Raw genomic sequence first — 18239 nt, 5'->3', positions numbered from 1 at the left:
CAAACAACACCTCATGTGAATAGTTTAACACAATTACGCGAACAAATGGATGGTGTTTTAGCTGATGAAAAGCTACCAGCGGAAATTAAAACACAGCAGTATGATCAAATGCTTCAGCGCTACTTGAATCTTCAATCTCAGAAAGAAAATGTTTTTCCCACAGTGCGCATTCAGCCATCTGAAGAAGGGACGGAAACTTCAAGTTCTAATGAAGTATTAAATGAATCGGTTCGGGACAATGCAACTCCTGCGGGGAAAGAACGAATCACTGAAGCCGATATTTTACAAACTGTTCCGAAAACATACAAATCTCAAGCGCAGGGTTTGCTGACTTGGCTCAAACGAAACCCCGAGGAGCTTAGCTGGGATCATAAAGGACAAGTCAGTATCGGTGGTAGTCCGATAGCAGGCTCCAGTATCGCTGACTTAGTAAACGACTCGCTTCGCTCGCGTAAGGGATTTAAACCTCTCGGTAGAGAAGCGTTTACCAAAACGCTAGCAAAAATAAACACTCCCGAGGGTTTTGTCAGAAATGATGACTTGAGAAAACAGATGAATCGTTATAAAATAGAGAAACTGCCTGCTTTGACACCACCAGCAGCTCCAGCTTCGAAGGGTGTTAGTCCCTTATTTCCAACACCACCGTCTTCAGCAAAACCGAGAGGAAATATTCCCACCCCGAGACGGATGAAAAGAGTCCCCCCAACTGCTAAAAGAGATATAAACTGGATTTCATATGACTGAACTCGCTTTGAAAGCGCTGTTTTTATTTTTGTATTAGAGAGCGTTCATACTTTAAATAAAAAAAGATTTAATGCGACACTGAGTGGTTTTCTGTTTGCAATAACATTTATTATTCAATCAAAACACTCCCACGCTTACGGAAAGAAGCGTGCCACAAACTTATACACACTCTCATCATTTAATTGTCTATTGTTTGAAAACACTTTCACAATATTGTTCATGCTGACACCTCGCGATCGGTGCATCAAATAAAATATACAATACTCTCCGCATACATTACTGAAGGTACTTTGCAATACATGTGAGTTAAAGGTCCATTCTGAAACCGTATGATGTAGAAAAGTCTCAAAGTTCCTACTATAAAAACTAGGTGGATTACCATAGCTGTCAAAAAATTCGCCACTGTTCGGAGTTGTTAAATAAAAAGCAATCCAGTGTTGTCCAGGCTTGAAATTCGGGTCAGTATTAGCGATGATTCCGCATGGAAACTTTTCAATTTTTCTCGGTAGTTCATTAGCTGCAAACACACCAGTAAACTTTCCAGCGGTTATTCTATCAGTGGCGATCACTTCACTTATCATTCTTGTGTTCATACTAGTTGAAGTTAACTTGAAAAGTCGTAAATGACGTGGCGACCTTGATCAATCTCTATAAGCGATTCAAACTCACCGTAGACAATCAGGTTTACAGCTTAAGGTAGCCCACGACTGAACTGCATTTCAAGTGTCACGATAGGAATAAGACCCCTATCTAAGTATAAGGAAACGAACTCAGAAAATACCTCAAAACCAGAAAATACTTGTGAATTGCACATAAAATACCATTCTATCTGAAATCTTGACTTCGTTCCAAATATGGTTAACGATACAATACAATTCAGTAGTAGTTATTTTAGGATACAATAAGTACAGTACAAAGTTTACATTAGGAAAAGATCTCAAAGGAACATCTGCCCAGACTTTGCAAATAGCTTAGTAAGTCAACCTATTCATAAGCATAATAGATTTTGCATTTCAAAAGTAACCTTTTATTCTCGCATTATATTTCTCAAGGTAAACGGTCTAAAAGTTAATCTGGATTTTAATTACAACTTAACCAGTGAAAATACTATATTCTGGAAAATACATAAATCGCTCGCATAAAAAAACTAACTTTCATTCATGTACAATAAGATTTCTTTTGTATAAGAGCTCAATAGCGAAAGACAACTGTATTTGTCTAGGTTAGTATATAAGTAACGCGCAAACTGTTACAAATCGATTACCTTAAAGACTATGAGGATTACCTCAAGAGATATACTATGAGTTAGTGTCAAGTATCGTCGAAGTTTAACCTACAATAAAGAAGATTTGCTGAGTTCCAAAGAAGTTGCATGGTTTTCTGCTGTGTTATCGTCCGCTAAGGCTAAAGGGCAAGGTCTCTGTACTTCTGGCATACGTAACGAGTGCCGGCAGCCTAGCCAGTGGCTCTACCGAGTTGTCCTCCCCATCCCGCGTCGAAATATATTATTTACCGAACCAATCGTCCATTAATCCGTCGAGAGTTTCAAGCACAAGCAAATAACGCCCGATAGCCATAAAACGTATCGTTACAGCGGTGTTCGAACCCGAGACGTTCTTTCAGCTCTTAAGACGATCAACGAGGACGGAAAACCGACCGCACAAAGGAACTCAACGAATAATTCAAGGTAATTCCTCGGAAACTAAAACTTTCCGAGTATTCGTTGTTTTATTTCCACTTGAAGTTATTTAACGAGAGTTCTACACCTCGTATTTATCCACGCAGTCACTTCGAAATTGCGTGTTTATCCACGAACCCTGTTCGTTTACATACAAGAACTTTGTTGAATTTATTTAAAATCTATCGTTTTAGCCGAAGATAGAACTTTGTTATTGTACGATAACAATATTTTATTACGGAACATTGTGCCTGTTCGCCTGTTGTGCGAATGACCAAAGGTAAACGAACAAGTCGATATAATCTCCGTCGAAGAATAAAAGCCCTTACCAGTTCAAGAAAAAAGAAAAGTCAACAAATCGTCCACAACCCAGATTGTTTTTGTCCACCGGGATATTTTGATTCCAACACCGGAATTTGCCGTTGTGCCTGTCATCGCCAAGACAACACGGAAACCGTCCACGAACCAAGCGGATCGCCCCGCAGAAATAGTCCAGCTTCGCCCAGTATTTTACAACAAGAATATTTACGTCAACTCAACCAAGAAACCGCCACCCAGGCCGGACAATCCAGTCCATCCACGAGTTTTTTACCCGCCACCCAGGCCGGACAATCCAGTCCATCCACGAGTTTTTTACCCGCCACCCAGGCCGGACAATCCAGTCCATCCACGAGTTTTTTACCCGCCACCCAGGCCGGACAATCCAGTCCATCCACGAGTTTTTTACCTGCCACCCAGGCCGGACAACCCAGTCCCTCCACGGCTCTTCACGCCGTTCATATTCCAGAGGAAAGCTCGTCCCGTAGTACTACACCAGACCTCGACGAAGAAAATAGTAGTTCAGAGAACGAGTCTGCGCAAGACGAGGACGAAACAACTCCTCTTTTAACCTCCTCGTTCCGTAAAAAGACAGTTTCTATTCCCACAGAAATAGAAACAGGAAAAGGACAAATCGATAAAGGAAACATTGCCTCTATATCTCCTGGCTCGTCGATCAATTCTAGTCAAGAAAATTTAAACGATCTTAGAATGGATTCAGACGAGATGACCGATCTTCAACGACAAATGGTCAACCTTCAACACCAAATGTGCAGACAACTTGAAGCAGCACAAGCTTCGTTACAAATCCCTACTGTGGCCGAGTCTACAGTGGCCAAACCTACTCCATTTCACGGTCGAGAAAACGAAAATGTCGACCGCTGGTTACAACGCTTTGCTCTTTACCTTTCTAATAGAAAAATACACCCAGACAGCGATCACGCAGCCGTTCAGTTGGCCTTACACCTACCTGGCCCAGCAGAGTCGTTTTATTACAACCTCTCCAACACAGTGCAAGCTTCCTACGATGCACTTAAAGAAGCACTAAAGGAACGTTTTTCTCCTGCACATCGCCATCTCAGACTCCGACAAGCACTCTCCACTAGACGCCAAGGACCTACCGAGTCCATTGAAAACTTTCTCGCAGATTTAAACGAGAAATTTAGCTGCCTAGATTTACGTGATGAGGACAAACTAAGCTATCTTATTCAAGGTCTACGCGCCGATATTCAAGCTGACGTTTTAAAGAAAGAACCGAAGACTTATGCAGAGGCCGAAGATGCTGCAAGATTAATCTATTCCATCCAGCAATCATTACAACAGAGACGGGAAGAAGATATTTCACGTCTTGTTCAGAACGCAAAGCCTACCACAAGCTCAGACAACACCAGAATGGACAAGCTTGAGGAAAACATTGAAAAAATAATGTTCCGCCTAGAGCAAAAGCCGCAGGAAATTCAGACCTCACCTCAAAACCCTATAGAGAGTAAAATCGCCGCATTTCAGCCGATGTTGACACAGCCCTCAGAAGCTGAACAGTTCGCCAATTTACAACAACAAATGCACCATCTCCATAACATTATTTCTGGAACTCAGGCTATCGCAGCCTACCAACCCACACCAAGAGAGGGCTTTAACCGCGACAGTACAAACAACAGCGAAATTCAGCGTTTACGAGAGGAAAATCGCCAATTAAAGGCTGCCCAGAGAGACTTTCAACCTCAGAGAGAAAGAACCGCTGAAAACTACGACAGAAACAAAGCATCACCAAATGTCAACCCTGACTTATCCCGTGCATTAGAGGAAATTCGCAGAATGCAAGCCCGCATGGATGGATTTATGCGTACTTATGCATCCCGAAGATCCCTTTGTGGCATTTGTGGGAAAGTTGGTCACGTGACACAAAATTGTTTTCACCGATTCCAACAGAGTCCAAACTATCGCCAGCCCCAAGCGGTTTACACTAACAGCAACACTCAAGCAAACGAGCCCAGAATTGCTGCCTTTGAGCAAGTTGTCCCCTCGCCTAATCAGCCTTCCAGCGATCCGAATACCCAGAATGAGCAAGTTGAACCAGTTTACTATGCTAGACGAAGCCACCCGATATCAAACTCACCTGAGAGTTCAGAAGTTCCAACTATTAACACTATTGATACCATCACAGTCAGCAGTCCAACTGAGACGAATGCAAATGAGAAGCAACCGAGTGAAATTAAGACGGACCTTGTCACCATTTCCAAGCATCATGCCAAAGCTGCCTCTGTAACATCCCTTCGAACCAGTAGCAACCAAGAGCTAGTTATTCGAATAGCAGTTTGTTCCACAGACAGGCCCAGTGACATGAAGACCACGACTGTAATTCCTACCGTGACTGAAGAAAATCTGGCATATGAGAAGATGACCTTACCAGAAAGTAGCAACTCAAAACTGGAAACAAACCGAGCAGCCAAGGCAAAAGTGCACCACGACAATGCCCCTTCGCAGAACCAAAAACGGAAAAAGAAAGATCGAACGTCTACAGACTTTCCAAAAGGCGAAAGTCTACCTTCCAAACAAGAGCAACGCAATGCCTTCGTTACAGCCAAAATACATGGTTGTCCCGTTGACCTCTTAGTTGATTCAGGAGCCTGTATCTCCGTAATAGACGCCGTATTCTTACAAGAAGCCTTTCCCGAAGAGACCTCGCCCATCATTGTCCCGAGCACTTATTCACGAGTGGATACAGTTAGTGGCGAGAAACTACCGACAGCTGGAAAGATCGAAGTACCCTTGTCATTCAACGGAAGAGAATTTCCCTGTCAGTTCCACGTTATAGAAAATATGACTACCAACGCTGTTCTTGGTCGAGATTTCCTATTGAACAATGATGCGATTATTAATTTTGCAGACGGAACACTGAAACTTGACAACGCTCACGCCATCACGTTGTCTCTAAACGCAACACATGCACGACCTTTGGCCACTTTAACAGTTAAACCAAGTCACCAAACCCAGTCAACGACAAAATGACGACATACCAGCACCGACCTTTTCCAACTTTGCTCGTGGTCCATTTATTCTACAGTGTAAGAAGACAGCTATCTTCTTTCTTAAATTTCTCATCATTTTGCTGTTGATGTCCCCTCATGGACATGCTAGAGGTCAGGACCTGAAATCATCGACCAAAATCAACACCAGCACCGCACTCTACATCTGTCCAGATTCTTCAAGTGTCCACAGCGAATGTTCACTGGATAACGTCCAAGCTAGTCCAGTTTTAAGTCCACAGTTGCTGTTTGTACTCACACCCGTCCGCCTAAAAGAACACACGTCCGTACCCAGCTCTGTAGTGCTCAATGAGGCTCATCACAAGATGCAACCAGGATAACGATACCAATCACAAGATATTTAACGAAAACGCCCATCTTGACGGAAAACGACAGGACCGGAATTCCATACAAGAATAAACAATGAGAAAAAGAACGCTAATAGACATATCATAAGTCAAGTATCCTTCGGCGAGTTCCCGCCACAGTCCTTCAATGCAAGTCATTTTACGATATAGCCGACTTGCTTCCAGTGATGTCTTTCCAATAAGTATAGAATAGTTATATCATCCTTCTCAAGTTATATTTCAGTTCCAACAGATTATCCCAAATTGATCCCTTTTAAAAGATACCAAGTTAAGCAATAGTTATATGTTAAAAACGTCGAATTATTCAAAATATCCACGTTAGTTGATCCTCATTTTATTGAACTACATGTATCAGAGAAATATACTGCAAATCAAACGATTTATCAATAATCATTTTGAAGATTTTCGAAAACCAGGAGGTTTTCAATTTAAGGTGGGGGGTGTCACGATAGGAATAAGACCCCTATCTAAGTATAAGGAAACGAACTCAGAAAATACCTCAAAACCAGAAAATACTTGTGAATTGCACATAAAATACCATTCTATCTGAAATCTTGACTTCGTTCCAAATATGGTTAACGATACAATACAATTCAGTAGTAGTTATTTTAGGATACAATAAGTACAGTACAAAGTTTACATTAGGAAAAGATCTCAAAGGAACATCTGCCCAGACTTTGCAAATAGCTTAGTAAGTCAACCTATTCATAAGCATAATAGATTTTGCATTTCAAAAGTAACCTTTTATTCTCGCATTATATTTCTCAAGGTAAACGGTCTAAAAGTTAATCTGGATTTTAATTACAACTTAACCAATGAAAATACTATATTCTGGAAAATACATAAATCGCTCGCATAAAAAAACTAACTTTCATTCATGTACAATAAGATTTCTTTTGTATAAGAGCTCAATAGCGAAAGACAACTGTATTTGTCTAGGTTAGTATATAAGTAACGCGCAAACTGTTACAAATCGATTACCTTAAAGACTATGAGGATTACCTCAAGAGATATACTATGAGTTAGTGTCAAGTATCGTCGAAGTTTAACCTACAATAAAGAAGATTTGCTGAGTTCCAAAGAAGTTGCATGGTTTTCTGCTGTGTTATCGTCCGCTAAGGCTAAAGGGCAAGGTCTCTGTACTTCTGGCATACGTAACGAGTGCCGGCAGCCTAGCCAGTGGCTCTACCGAGTTGTCCTCCCCATCCCGCGTCGAAATATATTATTTACCGAACCAATCGTCCATTAATCCGTCGAGAGTTTCAAGCACAAGCAAATAACGCCCGATAGCCATAAAACGTATCGTTACACAAGTGTGAGGTTACCTTTATTTCTTTCGTTAAAGTGATCCGAGGCTGAACAGGCATCGGGGGTTAAATCCAGACAAATAACTCCATATCCTTGATAATAATCATCTCTCGAAATATCATTGCCGCTATCGTGGTTCAAAATTCCAGTTCCGGTGAACAGCGTGTTATACGCCTCAATGAAATTTCGACCACCCGCAGATGTTAATTTTAAATTAATCGGTTTCAGTGGTCTTTGCTCACCATCTATTGTGACACTCACTGAGGTCATGTTATAAAGCTGGAAATTGTAAGGGTTTTTTTATAATCTCCGTTGAAAGTTTCACTTTCCACCAGCCCTAAGACAATCCTCTTCGGAACATTACCATTAAACAAATCACTCTTGTTTATGGAGGGGTTACTCGAGGGGATTGTGAAAGCCTTGCACTCTACCCTTCTAATGGGGTATTTTGCTGTATTTCCACTTTGAAGCTCCTTCGTGTGAGAAAGTTTTATAACGGGACTGATTTTCACTGTTCTTACTTTTAACACTGCACTTTGCATCACAATCTTGTAATCCACAGCCGCTTCACCGGACATAATGCAGAAATTGCTTCGGTTCGGCGAAAGCTTTATGCTGACATCGACTTGATTTAGAAGCAGTCGATCACTAAAGAAAATATCACAGAACAGAGAGCCTGAGAGATCTACTAACATGCTTTCCTTTGTGAAACTGTAGCGTTTTTTCAGGCCTTCATTTCCACCTTCAGCCAGGGTGGGATCAAGGCTGTTCATTTGGCCAGCGGTATCCTTGTAAAAGAGCCCTGCGGTGAGTTGAGATGATTTTGCCGCTGGACCAAAATTGAGAAGCGTCTCCAAGTAACTTCGATAAGCGTAAGTACCTGTTGATTGCGTTACTTGTATACCATTTAAAAAAACATCCACTTGTTTAAAGAGACTTTGCAGGAAATTGTTCACCGGTGCGGTCTTCTCTCCACTTCCAAGATCTGTCCCATTACGTTTTGTGATTTTTACCTTCATCACTAGCATTGTCTTTGAAAGATCAAGGTAATCATCCGTTCCCGCGATTTTAAACTCTATGGGGGCGCTGCTGTTTAAACTAGAGATTGGTTGATGATCAATCCACATCCCTTTTTGTATTGCAACCTGCGTTGCAGGAGTGGTGAAGAGATCTAACTCACTTTTTGTACAAGGAGTCGATTCAGCATGTACAAAGGCCATACTTAAGAAAATATATCTTGCACTGTTCTTGATCCTTTCGCTTTCTTTGCTCCGCGTTTAATGACCTTCTGCTGTGGTGCTTTCCTTTTTATAGGTTTTCTCCCGGTCGAGTGTTGTCGAATTCCTCTCCCATTTTGATTCATTGTTTTACGTGTACCTCCCAACCCTTTAATAGTTTGATTCACTCGAGTGTTTAAAGATTCTTGGAGATTATTACCCGAGGCGATATCTTTTGCAATATCTGCTCCTGTATTAAGGTATCAGTGTACCCCAAATGACCATCCTGCGTTGGAGCTGCCTTACCGTCTGGTAGTTAAGGCAAACCCTAGCAAAGTATATATTTTCTGAAAGCTTAGGAATTGTAGATTACGGACATATATTTATTTTGAGTAAAAATATTAATGTTATCCAAAAAGAGCGTGTTTTTTCCAGAAGTACCGAGGCTCATAGATCGGGTTCGTTTCCGGACAGATTTGAGTGGGAAAAAGCGATTAGCATCGCTATGTGTTCTTCACACATTTCTCTAAGAAACTGTGTCGGGGAATATTGATTACTTGTCTGGTTTGTTTTTGACACGTAGTTAAACTTTAAGAGTGTAAAGAACAACTATTTTCTGCGTTAAAACAGCCATAACTTTTGAAAGAGGAAAAAAGTTAAAATTCGCCGACACAGTTTTGTTGCTCAATTATCGGGCAACATTCTTGCCAAATTTCAGCGAAAATTGTTGAAACCCCATTGAAAACGAACTTAAAATGTGCACCTCTCTCTTCGAAAATTTGTTTACGAGATACGAAAGAAAATGTATTTTGGGGCGTTCTTCCGCTTTAATGAGATTAATTACACAAGACGTGTGAAAATGATCACGCGTTGAGTGATAGAATGAAGGTTCATTTTACTTTAACAATAGAACCTGTTCAAAGCGGTGTCAAATGTTGCTTCTGGTCGGAAACAGTCTGTTGCATAATTTTATTTCTACCGCTCGCTTTATAATGATTTTCGTCTCACTGCAACAGTTTTACAAATGTTAAATCTAAAACAACAAAAACGTGGAGTCGCAAGCATTCTAAAGGTCCTAAAGTAAGCCGAGGAACTGGTCGTGACGCCGGGTCGTGGCGTTACCGCTTCAAGCGGCAAAAAATAATTCGCTGTTGCTATCTACTAGTGCATCTGCCAAATCCTTTGTCTTTTCCCGTTGTTGCAGCATTCTTCGAACATGAGAAAGGAATGGGAAAATGTTTCTTCTTTCACGTCTGAAAAACTATGCATTTTACCAGCGAGAAACACCCAAAGCATCTCGTCGAAAACCAAGACTGTGATAATCACGCAACGGTAGATCGCCGCGCTTCTTTAGACTTGTAACCTGTTGACAGCTATCAATATCAAATAATTAATTGCAAGAAAAGTTTTTCGTTCATAACTTTGTGTAGAGTCAATCGTTTTCCGTGCTCTTTTTTTTGAATGAAAGGTCTTAATGAGATCTACCCGAAAATACCAAAATATAATTTTCTTTAAAATGGTCAATTTTGGGGTACACTGATACCTTAAGCAGTGCCTTTCCCACTGTTTTTGCTCCTTTTTTTAAAAGTGGTACGTATGGCAGATCTCGCTAGAGACTTGAAAAAAGACCCTAGTCCATAACCTCTTTGGAATGAGCTTCCGCGAAATACTGGTAAGTTACCTCCGTCTTGTTTGTTCATTGTCCTTCTCATGTTTAGCTGAAGTTTGGCGATTGACGGAGTCTAAAACTCAATGTGATCACAACTCGTCCACGTTCAAATGATATTTTTCTTCCCACGTCATCTCTTATAAGCAGTTCTATCGTCTCAAATTCTTTTGTACCAACCGGAAGATATTGAGGGTTGTCAAAGTTTTTATTGATAATACTCCCATTGTTACCCTCGGCGGGGACTATACGTAGCAAGGGCGCTCTCACGTCACCAACAATTTGACTATCTACTATATTCGAGTAAATGTATATTGATTGTATCCCATCACTTACATCCGAGATGTAGGGGGCCGTTGTAGTTTCCGTTAAGGTAATCTCGCCTCCGAAACCCAGCATCAAACCTAAATTCTCCCCCAAGTGGAGCTTACTTCCATTCCCCAAGGTTACAGTGACCCTCTCCGACATGGTATCAAATGAAAGTTGTATGTACACATTTTCTCGTTTTTGACTATTGATTTCTTTCATGATAGCATTAATCACACTTGGTATGGTGTGATAGTATCCGTCAGGAGGAAGACCCACCAACCAATCGCCCACATTGGCATCATAGTACATAAAGTTGCTCTTTCCAGATTGAATGTTGAACCAGGTGTGTGGAAAGGTGATACTCGCGAGTCCAACCTCCCAATCCCCTTGTAGTATTATAGTCTCTGGAAGTTTAACTCGATACTCAGTGAGAGTATTATCCGGGTAAATCGACATTGAACTATTGCTGGGGAGGGTCATATAAAACTGCTTTTGCTTAGCCATTGCTCGCATCAACAGAGTTGATGATACAAAAGTTGTTTTTCATATGCTTTTATACTTTATTTAAATCCTTACTAGACACATAGCTATTGTATTTCTCAGGGTATCCAACCCATTTAACAAGATATTCAACATGTTTTCCTCGCTTACGTTTACCTAAAATTTTTTCTATTTTATACAAATCATCTGCCTTTTTCACTACTCTTACTAACTCTTTTTCATAAAACGTTCCATCTAATTCTTCTCCATCAAACTCTTTCAATTTGTAAACAGGAGGGTTTCTCGGTAGTCGCTCTGATATTGTAAAAATCTCAGTGGTCCACGAAGGAAGGTACCCTTTCTCAAAAGTTCGCTTTGCTTTTGAAATTCGCACTTGTTCTCCAACCTTAAACTTGAAGACTACTTTGGAGGGTTTTTCATCATACAAAGTATGCCACACCTTACTTTCATTAGCTTTACTTACAAGTACTGGTTTTGTCTTAATACTGCGATGAAAAGAATTATTATAGCTCTGCAAAAGTTTCGGTAGAACGTCTACATATTTTAATGTATTTTTCCACGTAAAATATTTCCACATTTTTGTTTTCAGCGTTCTGTTATATCTTTCAATAATACTTCCCTTGGTCTGTGCATTGAACGTTGTAAAGAAAGAAATATTGTTATCCTTTAAAAACTTTTGAATTCGAAATAACCTATTAGTAAATTCTTTACCCTGATCTGTGTGAAGTTTTAAAGGTTTTCGCCCTGATTTAAATATCTCCTCAACCGCTTCAACAATCGAGTTTCCTGTTTTGTCTTTCAGAGGTTGTGCCCATGCGAACTTTGAAAAACAGTCAATAGCTGTTAAAATGTACTTGAAATTGTTATTATATTTCTTAATAGATTGGAGGTCGACCAGATCCATTTCCCATATTTGATCTATTCCTCCCACCATAACTCTATTTCGCTTGAAGCGCTTCCGGGCAGGTTTGTGTAGAGTATACACATCCTGGGTGCTCAACCACTCCTGCACTTGTCTTCGTATTAGGGACTGGTCAATAAGTATCAGGGGGGGTGGGCCGGAGCAATTGGAAAAGTGGTGGCTCAAAAATTTGTGACCCACCCCTTCCGTCTGGCTCAGAACCGACTAACCCACCCCTGACAGGGGGTTGAAAATTACATGACCCACCCCCTTTGCTAAAAAAAAATCAAGGGACCTATCATTTCTTTATCATCTGTTAGGGGTTGGAGATTTTTTATTTGACTTCAGCTTTTTAAGTGAAATTCCCTACATAGACATTTTCCCTGATGAACACTGCTGTTCCATGTACGTCTTTTTTCCATTTCTTGACACACCAAAGAAGGATGAATTTATCACTTCTCATACTAGCCTTTTGTAAGTTTTCCACATATTTGTGTGTAAAGTCCATGGGGAAATTTAGACACAAACATATGCAAAAAACTGAATCAGTATATGATATTAATTCATAATCAATTATATATTGAAGAGTTCATATTTTTATACAGAAATTAATAACATAAATAAAATACAACCACTGTCCATCATTCATATTTGCAAATTGTTTGAGAAATATATCTTATTAACCACGCGCGAGGGCCGTACTGGGTGAATATTAGCCCGAGGTCTTGACAGTACGGTCCCGAGCAAGCTTGGTTAATAAGAGATTTATTACACGACTAGAAACTTTGTGTAGTGGGAATTGCTACCCGGTAGATGTCGTGGAAAACAATGTGCGGCAGAACTTTTACGCTCGCTATTTATTTCTGTATTTAAGGTCATTTCATTTTCAAAGCAATAAAAACTCCGAAAAAATCTTGCAAAAAAATCTAGCAAAAATCTTGCGCTAAATCGCGAGGGAATTAGCGCGGGATCATCCGGGACAAAACCCGGTCCGATACTTGGAAAATATCGGCCCTCGCGGGACCGGAAATTAAGTAATCTGATTGACTGATTTAGTTATTAGCCCTCGGACCACCTTAGTTGTGTAATAAAAGAGTTTACTGGTATTTAAAGGCCTAAAGCCCAGCGTGAATCTATGCAGGTTGAAGAGAGTCAGGTAAAACTAATGATATGATTACAAGCCATCTAGGGGGGTCAGGGGGTATGCTCCCCCGGGAAAATTTTATATTTGGGCCTTTTGAAATCGCTAGAAATTCATTTAAAACTGCTTACATGGAGAAATTTATCAATTTTATATACTGATGAATACAACTTTTCTTGGAACTATAACAGTTAAAAGTAAGTGAATAAATAAGATGACCCACCCCCTACGTGTAGATCAAAATTACATAACCCACCCCTTTTCGAGGGCTCAAAAACTGATGACCCACCCCCTTTCTGCTCCGGCCCACCCCCCCTGTACTTATTGACCAGTCCCTTATCTTTGGTTTTATCGTCTTTGCGTTGCGAAACAATTTCTCTGCACTTCCAAGACTCTCTCCCTCACTGATGTTGTAGTACAACTTCGTCAGTAGTTTGTTGATTTCCTCCCTCTCCATCCAACTCTGAGTTCTGTATTACAACCTTTCCCCCACAACAAGCTAATACACAGCGAACTTTTCGAAGTAGGTTTTTAAGGGAAAATGAAGGTGTGGACCCACAACAGCTCATCTCTTCACTTGGTCATGTAATCGCTATTATGATTAATTCTAGCACAAATCAACTCCATTTTATAAAACTCTGTCTCTCCCTATGAGGTCATATCTACAAATAAACATGCAATCAGAGTCCACAAACTCGGTAGTGCCAGGGGATGTTTGCTTTCTATGAAGGCGAGTAGCATTTTCCATTGCCGTCTTTGTAAATTGAAACATTCTGCATAGCGAATGAAAACAAATAAACGCCCCCAGTTCATAATACCATCCGTGATCATTTGCTCATAGACATCAAAGAGCACCACCAAAGGGTTCTTCACATTAATCGTTTGTTGAAAAAAATGTGGTTGTTGTTTAGCAACCATTCGAAGTATTATCAGATAAAACATTTTCCCGAAAAATTCTCTCATGACTTCTTTTTATTTACTTTTTAATCAAATGACTTTGTTACTTAAAATAAAATCATTACATCACTGTATCAATTATTTAATCTACCGCCCCATGACTAAAAATAACACCATTACGTCATTTACACCCCTAAGCCCCCTCCCCATCAATGACGTCATTCTTCTATTTTTAGATCATTTTGATGACGTAATCCCTTGGGGTATTGTGACGTCACTGTATCCCCTGATCCCTGAACCTCAACTCTCATTTCCTTAACTACTGGTGCCCTATATAGGGATTGAACCCAGGTGCAGGAAAAGCCAGTCCAGATTAACTTGCATGCACATGCTCAGAAATCCGTCCCTACCCACCCCTCCCCCCCTTACAAAAAAGGGGGGAACTACGTCGTGAGACAAACGGAAAATACTTTATTATCATATTACTCATATTCCACAGCACCTTTGGACAAGCACGCGCACAGATGATAAATTCAACAATTTAGTACCTATTCTGCACATGCAAGTTATCCTGGACTTTTTTTTTTGCACCCGGGTCGCAGAAGGGATAGTCCAAGGACTGGACTATCCAAAATCATGCTCTGCTAGTTATTATCAGTATTATCACTAATATTGTTGAGGACATCACTTTAAAGCTATCAAGTTTTTATTCCTACCAACCACTACCCTGACTGACAACAACTTGCTGTCACCTCTTTTAAATATTTCATTTGTCATGTTTGTGCCGGTGCTCAGTCATAGCTGTTCCGCTGAGTAACTTAACTTACACGAAAATTGATCGAGACTTGCGGTCATTTCGTCTCAGAGTTTTCAGTGTTTTAACTATTCAGTGCCGTGTTAAGAACATAACATTAAAGAGCACAAAATATGTATGTTTAGTTATGTACTGACACGCTTCCCATTCCCATTTTTTGTTTCTGAATCCCAGTCCCAGTGACCGCATCCCATTTTCCCAGTGAAAAATAGGCAAATCCCAGTTCCCATTTTACCCCTTCAGGACCCACTTATAAGTTTCATAAATTTTCATTGCTTTTACCGCTAGCCTTACAAGTTCATTTTATATTTACAGTCAGGAGATGGCTGTGCCCCGTTTGCTTATCATTATAATTCGGGTAAATAAAACAAATCTATAGGCTCTGCCTCTTCCTGCTTCTCCTTTTCTTTGATTTAAACTTGCTATGACTTGTTCTGAAGAACTAGACTGAAAGCAACAAAACCCTATTAAAAACGTCAGTATTCAGTCCTGTAAATGGCTCAATTTTTGCGAGTTACTTCTGTTTCTTAGGATCCCTGCCACATCTTTTACACGAGCAATCATAAATCTTCTCCACAAGCTTGTTCACTTGAGAATTCTTTTTCCCGGGACAATTTAGGCTTATCTTGGTCCAGCTCTTCAGGGAGGGCTTGCAGACATCGCAATACTTCGTCCTCTTTCTTGCAGCATATCTCACGGGGAAAGTGCCTGGCGAGTAGTATGAAAAACACTGGCCAACACAAGCTTTGTTCTTGCTCACTTTAGTCTCACAGCCCTTTTCTTCAATGGACTGCTTGATATCTGTAGCCATACACCAACTACTCTTTGTGTCAGGCAGAAGAAGCATGGACTTCTTTCGAGATCCTTAAGCCCTGGCTCCAACTTCGCTGATCTCCGAGGAAAGAACGAAAGCTTTAAAGCGTCCCAAACCCCGGGCAAAATTTCGGTTGAGAGAAGCGGTAACAGAAAGCTCGCTTCGGGGCCTGTGTTTTAGCGCTGGCATGCACGTCTAGGTATTAAGACTAATGTAATTGGTCAATTTTTCAACGTAAATAAAACGCTGGCGCACCCTTAATTAAGCATTCTATGGACAATATCAACGACAGAGCTAAATTGAGCAAAGAAATGCTATATTAGAGTTGAAGTTTTGAAAAGTTTGAAAGGGATACCAGTCAATTTTTTTATATTGCTGGTTTAATTTCACTGTCACGCAATCAAAATATAAATTCAAAACCATTCAACTACTAACCTGAGTATCAGGCCTTCCTAAGGGGAGGGGGGAGGTCCGCGCTCCTTCCTTTTCCCCTTACCCCTTAGAAAAGCCTGATACTCAGGCTATTCAACTACAGAAGCTATGAATATCAAATATTATAGACGATAAATAGATAAACAATTTCTCCAAGTTTCAGGTCTGTGCGGTGTACCGTTTGCGAGTTATTTGCCGAACCTTTCCACGCAAATTTATAAAGCTTAGTATGGAGATGCCATAACTGTGTCCTTCCTACTGGGCACAAATATGGCCGCTGTGATGTCAGAGAAACCATCTGGAACTCAATTCTGTTTACATCAGCGGCAATCTTTGGCTCATGAGCTAGTATAGTTTCACATAAACACCACTTACTATATCTGAAATGCTCTGCTGAAAATGGAAAGGAAAGGCCTTTTTTCAAACAAAACAGTTTTGTCACGGCACTCAGTTTGATGTCACATACGACGGGGAACTCGAATATTTAAAATGCTCTGTTTAAAAAACGAATGAAACTATCGATCTGGAAATTTGCAAAAATATATATTTTTAGTTTATCTTACGTCTAATGACAACGAAAATTTAGTAGGCCTAGTGAATTTTGATTTCAGAATTTTATGACGTAACATGAAAACCAAGAATAGTCTGTCAGTACTGTAATACATTTCGACTCTCGCCATCTTCCGTTCCTAATGCCGGGTTTATGTCATTTGCCATGTTCAGATGTGCAAAATATCTAGATCTTTTTCATGGTCTTGATATGCTTGTGAATTTCTCGAAATTCAGCAAACGAGGTCAGCTCCTGTTAGTTAGAATTCTCACAATAAAGTTTCACTTTATAGCATCACCTCTTGCTCATAATTAATAAAGAAAGGTACGCAAGGCGTACTGATGGGCTTGTCTTAAAAATTGATTAGAACGCTGTGACATCGACACTTAAAAAATTAAGTTTATTGATTGATAGATTTATGAATCGATTGACTGATTGGTTGAATTATTTGTTTGTTATTTTTTTTATTGGTCACGGCAGCTTAGCGCAGTTTGGAGATTTTTATTTATCAACCTCCGGTTGATAGGGCTGATTTATAGGCCCCTAGCAAATATATACTAATGTGCAAAAATATATATGCTTATGTGCCGATGGCTGTACCCTACTTGCTAATCATTATATCATAACGGAGTCAAAGATATAAAAGTAACTCTATCGGTTCTAACTCTCCCGCTTTCTAGATACGGAATGGCAGGGGGATCCGAGTTTTTCGGGTCTGAGGTCTGAGTTTTCGACACACCCGGAACAATATGAAGATTTCATGTCCGTCAGTTCGTAACCACCATTTTGATAGCAGGGCATAAAATATAGTGCATCTTTGTATGAAAATCCGTAGCTTAAATTATTTCCCTAAAATTAGAGTTCCAGAATGTTCAAAGTTGCCCTCATTGCAGTTTTTGCAACACGATGCGAATTGGAGTACAGTCAACTCTCTCTAAGACGGACACCGTCGGGACCGGTCCCAACTGTCCGTCTTAGAGAGGTGTCCGCCTTATAGAGAGTCGAGGTAACGTGACACCAGAAATTTTGAGACGATGAAGCTAAACGGCTATGCACAACGAGTGCACGTCTGTTTTTAGTCGCTTACGTAAGGAAAACCTATAAAGTGGAACTAAAATAATATCAGAAATTCAACTTGTTTGTTAATAACAAACGCTAATACTGTAAGTAGAAAACTGAAATTTTGGTGCCCATAAACAAGTTTAAGAAAAGAAGTTATGCGTTTTAGCGGTATATTGGTATTCTAAAGGCGCTGACCTACTATGCTATATGTCGATAACAAGTTTTAAAGTCTTATTCACTTAAAAATAACTTTTTGGGCGTGTCCGTTGGCGGTTTCATAGTGTCCGTTGTCCGTCTTAGAGAGGTGTCCGTCTTACAGAGTGTTTTCTTACAGTAAAATGACTGAAAAACGGCAGGGACCATAACCAGGTGTCCGTCTTATGGAGGTGTCCGTCTTATAGAGGTGTCCGTTAAGAGAGAGTTGACTGTATTGCTACTTCTGGATAGAATGCTAGTCCATCACAGGTTTAGACTCAGTTTTACTGATAGATTG

General features: G+C 40.2%; 1 pseudogene; it reads right to left on the bottom strand.

Moving 5' to 3' along the window:
* Nucleotides 1-993: 993 nt before the first annotated feature.
* Nucleotides 994-8775, bottom strand: LOC144656469 (uncharacterized protein F54H12.2-like; annotated as a pseudogene).
* Nucleotides 8776-18239: the final 9464 nt, after the last annotated feature.

Source organism: Oculina patagonica, chromosome 6 (assembly GCF_052425735.1).
Source record: "Oculina patagonica isolate OP01 chromosome 6, crgOcupat, whole genome shotgun sequence".
In the NCBI taxonomy this organism is placed as follows: domain Eukaryota; kingdom Metazoa; phylum Cnidaria; class Anthozoa; order Scleractinia; family Oculinidae; genus Oculina; species Oculina patagonica.
This window is presented reverse-complemented; position numbering and strand designations above follow the sequence as displayed.